The sequence below is a fragment of the Sphaeramia orbicularis genome, chromosome 12 (genome assembly GCF_902148855.1).
Source record: "Sphaeramia orbicularis chromosome 12, fSphaOr1.1, whole genome shotgun sequence".
Classification (NCBI taxonomy): domain Eukaryota; kingdom Metazoa; phylum Chordata; class Actinopteri; order Kurtiformes; family Apogonidae; genus Sphaeramia; species Sphaeramia orbicularis.
In genome coordinates, this window is record NC_043968.1 from 13,537,787 (window position 1) to 13,547,103 (window position 9,317).

A 9,317-nucleotide genomic window follows, 5' to 3' on the forward strand; every position below is an offset into this window, starting at 1 on the left:
ACTTATGACTGAACGGCTGTATCCACCATTATCTCAGGCAATTAACAGATAAAGAATGAAATATCTGAAAGCGCCATATCCCGCTGTAATCTTTGTCGCTGAGGTTGTATACACTGTTTAAACAAATTCACAGGCTCAACCATGCACTGATGATTTGACAACGCTTTCATTTCCAACAAAGAATGAGAAAAAGATGCCTCTACTACTGTTTGTTACAGAGCCTTCAGGCCACATAGATAAGGAGTTTCTGAACTGTGAATCGATAAAAAGCTGTTGTAGAAGAGTTTGGACGAGGAAATGCACATAAGAAAGGGTGTATAAAAAAAATTATATACATTGTGGAAAAATTAACCCCAGTTCTGCATTTGATAATTTTTGGAATTTTCTTTTATGGACGTCAGTAGGTAGGGGATTGGTGGATTTTTGTCCAAATTTACAGACCCAGGTTTTCATGCATGAGTGAGCAGGGCAAATTGCGCAATCCAAGTTAAAACTGGTTTGCGGTGACCATACACACGTATTTTGGGACTGTCCGAGCTTGTTTCTATACTGGAAAAATGTCAAAGAAAAATTGAAAGAATTGTAAAAGAAAACTCCCTTCAAATGTTTTGTTTTATTTACTTGGAGTCATACCGGTCAATGATTTAATGCAGAGCAGAGATATATTTTACATATTTTACTATTGATTGCTAAAAAAATAGTAACAGTAAATTGGAAGAGTGTCAAATCACCAACGGTAATAGAATGGAAACAACACTGAAACAAGTGCACACTATGGAAAGAATGACCGCATCATTACAAATGAAAATGGATCTTTTTAAGCGGAGATGGCACACAGTCGAAGACTATTTGTGTAATTAAACTTTTAGGGTTGTTGACGAGAATTGCTCTTATAAGCCCTGACAAGAGTGTTTTGTATTTATATGATGTGTGCATATGTATACAAATATATGAATATTTCGATATTTGGCAATGTATCTATAGATGTAGCATAATATTTGTAACAATAATAATACTATGTGGTGTAATTTATTTTTTTTATTTATGTCTTGTCTCAGCTGTTTTGTTCTGTTTTATATTGTGCAAAAATCTAAATAAAAAGTTAAAAAAAAAAAAAACTGGTTTGCGCGAAGTAGCGGTGGGATTTAAATCCAATTAAAGGTCATGGGAGGGGCCAATGGGCATCCATCTTGTTTTCCATAAAACTGCCAGGTTACAGCATTAACACTTTGGCCACCATGTCAATTTCATTTCTTTACCTATGGCAGCTGTTCCTGCCTTTCAAACTTAATTCAACTTGTTTAGGCCTGAAAATGTCACTGAGGACAGGTGTAACAGGGTCAATATTTCGCAGCAATGTGGGTATGTAGATGATATTGTGTATTGTTTTGTTATAATTAGACAAAATCTGTTCATTTTATACCTCCGCCAAGGAGGTTATGTTTTTGCCAGGGTTTGTTTGTCTGTCCGTTAGTGTGCAACATAACTCAAAAAGTTATGGACAGATTTTGATGAAATTTTCAGGGTTTGTTGGAAATGGGATAAGGAAGAATGATTAACTTTTGGGGGTGATCCGGAAGAAATCCTGGATTCTGGATCACTTTGAAATTTTCGTTAACATTGTGGTAAATGGGGCCAAAATTTTCGTTTCCCAATATCTTGCTTAATTATTGACCACAACTCATGAAATTTAACTCAGGAATTGACAATGGGGTCCTCTATCACATTTCAAAGGCTGATCCGGATCTGATCCAGAAGGCGGATTTTATTTTAAAAAATAAATGTAGGATTTGTATCACCGATTATGTGGGGAATTTTTGCGCTTGGCGGAGGTCTGCGCTCTCCGAGTGCTTTTCTAGTTTTCATTTCTTTTGGTTAATACCTGGCATTATGGGTGTTAGAAAAATTAGGCTATTAGACTATATCCTGTAAATACCAGTGTCCAGAGCATGAGTCATGGATTGGTTATGATGACATTTTGCAAGAATGCTCGGACATCCACTCAGGATATGTCTACCATTTCTTTGCTATCTGCTTGTTTTGTTCCAGTTTGGGACCAAAGCGTACTTGTTTCTATGGAATTATATTTGTGCCAGTTTCTTGAGCGAGCAATGATAGATTCTGAGCACACAATTAGAGATTTTGAGCACATAAAAATATATTTTGCAAGCACATCAATTATATTTCAAAAATAAATTATGCTTGAGCAAACAAAAATTGATATTGTGCTCCATAAATGCGTTTGCATGTTAGTTTTACTCATAATGTTCTCTCACAAATTCTTTCCATGGCGCACAAACAGACCGCTGCGCTCGCTCACTTTCCCCTTCCCTCTCTCGCTCAACCTCCCTCTCCCTGCGCGCTCAGGTTGTCGTGTCCGCACGCTCAACTTGACGCACATGTTACAATTGTGCCACAAAACCAACCAATCGGAGAGCTTGCGGAACTACACTCTGATTGGCTGTTTCTCTCCAATTAGCTCGCTAGTTACATTTACCCGAGACAGTAATCATAATAATAATAATACTGACTGAAGTTTGTGTAGAATCAATTCCTCCTCTTCCGATCCGTATCTGTCTCATTGAGCACTTTTTTTTCAGGTAAATGTAACTAGCGAGCTAATTGGAGAGCGAACAGCCAATCAGAGTGTAGTTCCGCAAGCTCTCCGATTGGTTGGTTTTGTGGCACAATTGTAACGTGTGCGTCAAGTTGAGCGTGCGGACACGACAACCTGAGCGCGCAGGAAGAGGGAGGTTGAGCGAGAGAGGGAAGGGGAAAGTGAGCGAGCGCAGCGGTCTGTTTGTGCGCCATGGAAAGAATTTGTGAGAGAACGTTACGAGTAAAACTAACATGCAAACACATTTACGGAGCACAGTATCGATTTTTGTTTGCTCAAGTGTGTTTTCTTTTTGAAATATAATTGATGCTTGCAAAATATATTTTTATGTGCTCAAAATCTCTAATTGTGTGCTCAGAATCTATCATTGCTCGCTCAAGAAACTGGCACAAATAATTCTATAGTTGTCCATCCAGTTTGGGACCAGAGCGGGTTGCTGCCCTTGAGGAAATGTTGAGTCTCATTATGTAATAAATTCCCATTATGTAATAAAAGTTCAAAATGTAATAAGAATGTCACGTCATCTTGTAATAAAGCCAAATTATGTAATAAACTGACGCATTTTGTAATAAACTACCTCAATGCATTATGTAGTGAATTTTTTCGCATTATGGAGTAAGTTATTACAATTTGAGAAATTTATTACAAAATGCACTTGACACATTTTTATTTTCAGGAAATGTAATGTGCTAAATGAATCTTTAAACTGTGGTTAAAGTTCTGATTACATTACCTGTAGCTCCTGTGACTAATTTCTTCTAAATTGCTCTGAAATTATATTAATTTGGATTTTATATCATGAACCATGTTATTACATTTTTTTTTTTAAATAAAAATGTGTCAAGTGCATTTTGTAATAAATTCTCAAACTTTAATAACTTACTACATAATGTGAAAAAATTGACTATATAATGCGTTGACGTAGTTTATTACAAAATGTCAGGTTATTACATAATGCGGCTTTATTACAAGATGACGTGACATTCTTATTACATTTTGAACTTTTATTACATAATGCGGCTCAACAGGAGATCAGGCCATGGGGCAGGTGGAGGAAGAGTACAAATGCGGTCACTGAACCCATGCATCACCGTGTTATGAATACCTAAGCCACAGGTGTCAAACATTCGGCCCGGGGGCCAAAACCGGCCCTCCAGAAGTTCCAATCTGGCCCGTGGGAGGAATTTCCAAAGTGCAAGTTAGGGCATCAAACTCAAAAATAATATCATAATAACCTATAAATAATGACAACACCAATTTTTTTTTTTTTTTTCTCTCTATGATTTAGTGCAAAAAACATGAAATTATGAAAATGTTTACATTAACAAACTATCCTTTAACCAGAACATGTGAATAACTTGAACAAAATGAAGAAAATTCAGTGCAATTTTAACAATTTTCTGCCTGTTACTAAATGTTTCATGCCTTTGTAGATCTGATCCGTAGTGCATATGTGTAAATGATAAGACAAGGCATAATATTGATAAAATTATACTTCTATTTCTTAACAAATTCTGTTTTTTTCAGGTTAGTCACATCTTTTTTGTGTTGGATAGTTTGTAAACATAAATATTGGCATAATTGAATGTTACAAACTGAGTTCCATAATAAACTGCTTGTCAGAGCTGAAGCAGTGGCTAAATGATAACAGCCTCCAGCTGAACTCCAGCAAAACTGAGACCCTCATCATTGCCCCGGAGTGCAATCCCAGGGATCAAACATCACCTTGGAGACCTGAGTTCCTCGGTAAAGACCAAACTGAGGAATCTGGGTGTCATCTTTGACCAGGACATGTCTTTAGAATTCTACTCCAAACACCTAGTCAAAAACTGTTTCTTCCACCTACGCAACATCTCCAAACTCAGATCTATGGTGTCCACAAATGAGCTAGAGATGATCGTTCACGCTTTTGTATCTTCTCCCTTAGACTACTGCAACAGCCTGTTTACATGCTTAAACAAGAAGGAGCTGGCCCGTCTACAGTTTGTCCAGAACTCTGCTGCCAGGCTCCTGACCCGCACAAACAGGAGAACCCACATCACTCCATCCTTAAATCTCTCCACTGGCTCCCTGTTCTATATCGTCTTCATTTCAAAATTCTTGTGCTAACTTTCCGGGCCCTACATGGCCAGGCCCCTGCATACATTGCTTCCCTGATCCAGCCCTACAGCTCGACTCGTAGCTTGAGGTCTTCAGGACAGCACCTGCTGATGGTTCCACACACCTGTTTTAGCACACTCGGTGACAGGTCTTTTAAAGCTGTGGCACCACGTTATGGAATGACCTGCCTCTACACCTACGGTCCATGGACTCTGTAGAGAGCTTTAAGAAACACCTAAAACCCTCCTGTTCAAAAAGGCTTTTTAGTCTCCCACCTGACCCAGGACCACCACAGACTGATTACACTCTATGTATTCATCATAACGTACTCCATGTCACCCCCCCCCAGTCTCTCTATATCTCTATCGCTCTCTCTTTCATCCTCCTTTACTCTCTCTCTCTCTCTTTAACCCCAACTGGTCCAGGCAGACGCCATCCTTCAGGAGTCTGGGTCTGCTCCAGGTTTCTGCTGTTAAAGGGAAGTTTTTCCTCGCCACTGTCACCAATCACAAGTGTTTGCTCCTGAAGGATTCTGTTGGGTCTCTGTAAACTTAATTTGATTCTGATTTGAATTGATAAAGCACTTTGTGACTCTGTCTGTGAAAAGTGCTCTATAAATAAAATTTACTTACTTACTTACTTGCTTATTTTTTGTGCTAAAACATTTGGAGTTGCCATTATTTACTGATTATCATGCTATTATTTCACTGGTCCGGCCCACTGCAGATTAAATTGGGCTGAATGTGTTTGACACCCCTGACCTAAGCCAATGGTGAACCTGATCAACGTCATGATATTTGTACACTTGGTCCAATGATTTATCACTTAATGAAGATAAAACAAAATTTATGGGTTTTGGTGGTGCTAGAGGAAATGATGATATAAAACTGAAAATTAATGAAATTGATACTGAAAGGGTGTATGAAACAAAATTTTTGGGAGTGATTATTGACCATAAACTCTGTTGGAAACCACAAATAGAATATATCAAACGCAAAATGTCCAAAGCTGTTGCGATCCTTTATAAAACTCGAGACTTGTTAAGCAAAAAACGTTTGCATATGTTGTATTGTTCACTTGTAATGCCATATATGTCATACTGTGTGGAAATATAGGGCAATGTGTATAAAACTAATTTAGACCCAATAATTAAACTCCAAAAAAAAAGCTATTAGAGTCATAAACAAAGCTGGTTATCTCCAACCAAGTAATCCACTTTTTGTAGAATCTGGTTTATTAAAATTTCTTGACATTGTATATTTAAAAACAATGGAATTTATGTTCTGTGTTAAAAGTAAACACCTTCCTTTTTGTATTCAGAAAATTTTTAAGTTAAGAGAAGGACATTATAATTTAAGAGGGATGTTTGTGTTTGAAAAATGTAAAGTAAACAAACGTTAAATATCACAGTGTTTCAGTTATTGGTGTCAAGCTATGGAACGAACTGAAGGATGAAGTGAAATTGTGTAGCTCACTGTTGAGTTTCAAAAAGAATTTAATTTGTCAAATTATGAAGGGCTATGAAAGTAATATGATTACAAAATGACTTATTACACTGAATGTAGTATAATTTAAGTTTAAGTATTTATCTGCTGCAACTTAAGGTGTGGACGTGGACTAAGGATGTAAATAGGAGAAGCAGAAATAAGCCTCCGGCTTCAGCTTCTTCCTTTTTCAGTTACAAAATGTGTTAATTTTATGTTTGTTTGTTTTTTAATATGTAGGTGTTTTGTTTTGTTGTTTTTTTTAATATGTATGTGTTTTGTATTTTTTGTATTTAACTGAAATAAACATTCATTCATTCATTCATTGTAATACTCATGTTCTTTCATAAGATCTTATGCTTCCTGTTGATAGTCAGTCAGCTTCTGCATCTCACTGTATGTACTTGACTCCTTGCAAGTAAAATCTTCTGATTCCAGAATCCAGTGACTCCGTCTTTTGTCTCACAGTATATCACAGAATTTTTCTATCAATGGGCCTTTGAGTCAGTATGTGGAACTTTTAATTTGAGTCTGTTCCCCAGTGAGTAATTTACAGTGGGACACCGCCCGCTATAACTAGTGTTTTCGCGCCTTTACCTCTTCCCTTTGGTTCCGGATCTCTGTGAGAGAGATAAGCAGCCATGGTCTAGCCTCTGCTAATTTAATTTTTCACTGAACTGGCTCGTTCAAACTGTATGAGGTGCTTATGATGTGCTGAAACACATTTCTGTATCATTTGATTTGTGTAAGAGCTTGTTTTACGGGGGTCGCTGACCGGAGGTTTTTGTGTCTTATGCCACTTTCGTCAGGTATGCTGTATTTGTTTTTTTTTAATAATTTAATGTATTAGCCTTTTACCCTTGGTCAAGGCAGACGGCCATCCTTCAGGAGTCAGGGTCTGCTCCAGGTTTGTGCTGTTAAAGGGAAGTTTTTCCTCGCCACTGTCACCAGTCATAAGTGTTTGCTCCTGGAGGATTCTGTTGGGTTTCTGTAAACTGGCTTAAAATTTGATTTGATTTGATCTATCTCTCCTTTATGTGAAGCACTTTGTGACATGTTGTTTTAACCCTTTCATGCATACTGGTCACTACAGTGGACAGCTATTCTACAGCTGTTCCCTTGTATATTCATGGATTTTGTTGTTCTTTTCGTTTTTTTGTTTTTTTTTTTTTTTTTTCACATATCTTTATTAAAGTTTTAAGACACTACTTATCTTTCTGACATGAATTGGTAACATTTTGTAGATCTCTCCTGAGCATAAACCCCCAGAATTACAAGCCCTCCCCATAGTTTTCCACATAATTTATCAGTAAATACATGTTTTTGTGCGTCAAAAATTAAACATGTGGTGTCCAGCAGAGTGGACATTTTTGCAACTTCATGATTTTTTTTTTTTTTTTTAATGTATTTTTCACATTTTAAAAATTATTTTATTATTATTATTTTTTTTTTTTTTTTTTCCAGAAGAAAATTTTTAATCGCATTGGTTGTTTTCATGCCTAAAGAGGAATAAAAACACTCAGGAAAAAAATTTGATTAAGGTTCTCATAATTCGTGCATGAAAGGGTTAAATAGTGCTATATAAATAAAGCTTTACTTCACGGGTGTCAAACTCATTTTAGTTCAGGGGCCACATACAGACTAATATGACACAAACTGGGCCTCCAGTAAAATATAAATAATAGGATAAGAACTTATAAACAATATCAACTCCAAAGTTTTTTCTTATATTTTTGGGTGAAAAAGTCAAATTCTGTAATGAAAATGTTTACATTATGAACTGTACTCAAACACAACACAAGCAAATATGAACAACCTGAAAATTCTTAAGAAAAATAAGTGCAATTTTAAGAATATTGCGCCTTAGTTTATCATTTCCACATGCACATCTCAGCTTACAGATCACAGTGGGTCTACAAAACACAAAACATTTAGTAAAAGGCAAAATGTTGGTAAAATTTCACATACTTCTCTTAAGACATTTCAGGTTGTTCACATTTTTTTTGTAAAAGGTTAGTCTGTAAATGTAAATATTTGTGTAATTTTACCTTTTTTACACTAAAATAAGGAGAGAAATTTGTGGTTTTCTTTATTATAGGTTATTATGATAGTATTTTACTGGTCTGACCCACTTTAGATTGAACTGACCTAAAATGATTTTAACATCATTGATTGTTAATAACTTCAGTGTAAATTTTGCATTTCACAAATTCATCCCACAGGCTGCATTGGACCCTTTGGCGGGCCAGTTTTGGCCCCCGGGCCACATGTTTGACACCTGTGCTTTACTTACTTACTTACTTACCTTTTGTTCCGGATCTCTGTGGGAGAGGGGCATGTTTTACAGGGGTCACTGACCAGAGGTTTTTGTGTCTTATGCTACTTTTGTCAGGAGCCGAAAAACAATAAACGAGACTGCCTCCAAAGTCATACGTGTGGGTCTCGTCCTTCAAAAAACACAACGCAGAGTCCGACATCACTGGTCACACAGGCCAAGTCAGGGTTCGGGTTCAGGTTAACCCTAACCCTAAAAAAAGATGTAAACAAGATGGATGCCCATTGGCCCCTCCTATGACCTCTGATTGAATTTAAATCCCACCGCTACTTCGCGCGAACCAGTTTTAACTCTGATTACGCAATTTGCCCCTGCTCACTCATGCATGAAAACCCGGGTCTGTAAATTTGGACAAATATCCACCAATCCCCTACCTACTGACATCCATACAAGAAAATTCCAAAAATTATCAAATGCGGAACTGGGGGTAATTTTTGAAAATGTATAGTTTTTTGTTTTTTTTTTATACACCCTGTAGATCAGGGGTGTCAAACTCATTTTAGTTCAGGGGCCACATACAGCCTAATATGATTTAAAGTGGGCCGGACCAGTAAAATGATATAAATAACAGGATAAGAACTTATAAATAATGTCAACTCCAAAGTTTTCTCTATGTTTTTGAGTGAAAAAAGTCAAATTCCATTATGAAAATGTTGTACTTGAACATAACATGAAAAAAATATGAACAAGTTGAAAATTCTTAAGAAAAAAAGTGCATTGTTAACGATATTACACATTATGTGCATCACAACTTAAAGATTTATTTTCAGAATAAGATTCA